This window comes from Poecilia reticulata, unplaced genomic scaffold (assembly GCF_000633615.1).
Source record: "Poecilia reticulata strain Guanapo unplaced genomic scaffold, Guppy_female_1.0+MT scaffold_155, whole genome shotgun sequence".
Taxonomy (NCBI): domain Eukaryota; kingdom Metazoa; phylum Chordata; class Actinopteri; order Cyprinodontiformes; family Poeciliidae; genus Poecilia; species Poecilia reticulata.
This window is the reverse complement of record NW_007615016.1, coordinates 176027-177829: the sequence shown is the minus strand read 5'-3', so window position 1 is coordinate 177829 and position 1803 is coordinate 176027.

Here is a 1803-nt window from a genome sequence, read left to right as displayed (position 1 = left end):
GAAAACTGTACTTCCTATTCTGACAAATGTGAGGCTGCAGCGCCCCCGTGAGGACAGGATGGGTGTTGCAGCTTCACCTGCCGGGTTATGATGCGTTTCTGAATATTGGACAGAAGGAATATAAATATTCGTTATTTTGACGATTAATCGGACAAAGGAGGTTTTTAATTTCACCACTTTAGTTTTTTTTAATGCAATATTAGTAATTTTAAAATCCAAATAAAATAATTACATTTAATTTTTCAAAATAAAATAAAAATTTATTTATTTGCAGCAAATGCAGCACATTTTCCAAACAGTAAAATTCAAGAAGCATTTTTAAGGTCAGTTTTCAAACTTCCCCATAGTTTGGAGATAAAGATAAAAAAAAAACCTAAAAAAGACGGTTTTGATTCGCTATAATCAATCATTTTTTACTGTTATTAGTAACATCTTGTGATAGTATAATACATTATGCAGCAACTAAAACAGCTCCTCGCTAACGATGGCTAGCATTGCTGTTAGCYGTCACTGTAACGTGATAAATCTAAAATGTACACCTGATATTTGAAGCTGTGTGAAGCTGACACCCATCCAGCTAATAGTCTGAATCATTAGTGCTCCGTTTGTGCAGCTTTGGTTTCTGAGATATTAAAAATTATTTYTTAGGTCATCCAGAGTTCACCATCCCCCMATMTTGCTCCAAAACAAACTGTGGGCTAGTTCGTTTGTGCTCCGTTTGTGCAACTTTCGTCTTCGAGATATTAAAAGTTTAAAAGTTATAATTTTGGCCGATGACGTCACGTCACCCCATCTTGCTCCAAAACAATCCAAAGTGGGCTTTTCGTTAGTGCAACGTTTGTGCAGCTTTCCCTTAATGAGATATTAAAAGGTATAATTTCTGCCGATGACGTCATCAGCCGCATCCATTTTGCTCCAATCATCAAACATTTTGCTTTACCGCTGTTACGTCGCCGCCACCAACTGGTATGTAGTGTGGASCACAACGTCACCCAAGGATTATATTATACAAATGACTAAATCTGATTTTATTTGGTGCTTTCAGAGGTTAAGGTTCAGCCGATCACATTCACCCATTAGACTGAATTTTGCTATAATTGTATTGATTATGCCACAACTTATACTGTAGTCCCTTTTCTACAAAAATATAACAACATCAATTGCATAGAAACGACACCGAAAACAAGACTTAGGTGACAGGAATGTGCTGGAAGACAACCAACGAAGAACTGAACCAGGAAGTACAGCCAGGTGAAATTAATTGTCCCCTAATTGGGTGAATCTGATCGGCAGAACCTTAAACTCTGAAAGCACCAAATAAAAAAGAAAATCAGATTTAGTCATTTGTATAATATAATCCTTGGGTGACATTGTGCTCCACACTGCATACCAGTTGGTGGCGGCGATGGAACAGCGGGAAAGCAAAAATGTTGACGTGGGGCAAAATAGATGCGTCTGGTGACGTCATCGGCCAAAATGACAACTTTTAATATCTCGAAAACGAAAGAACCAGCCCACTTTGGTTTGTTTTGGAGCAAGATGGGGGGACGGTGAACTCTGGATGACCTAAGAAATAATTTTTAATATCTCAGAAACCAAAGCTGCACAAACGGAGCACCAACCATTCAGACTATTAGCTGGATTTTTTTTTTTTTGCTGTGGGTGGGATGTCATCTGTGTGAAGCTGACATCCCACCCACGTCAAAAAATCCAGCAAATAGTCTGAATGGTTAGTGCTCCGTTTGTGCAGGTTTGTGCCGTTAAAATTTTTGTTTGTGCAGTTTTGGTTTCTGAGATATTAAA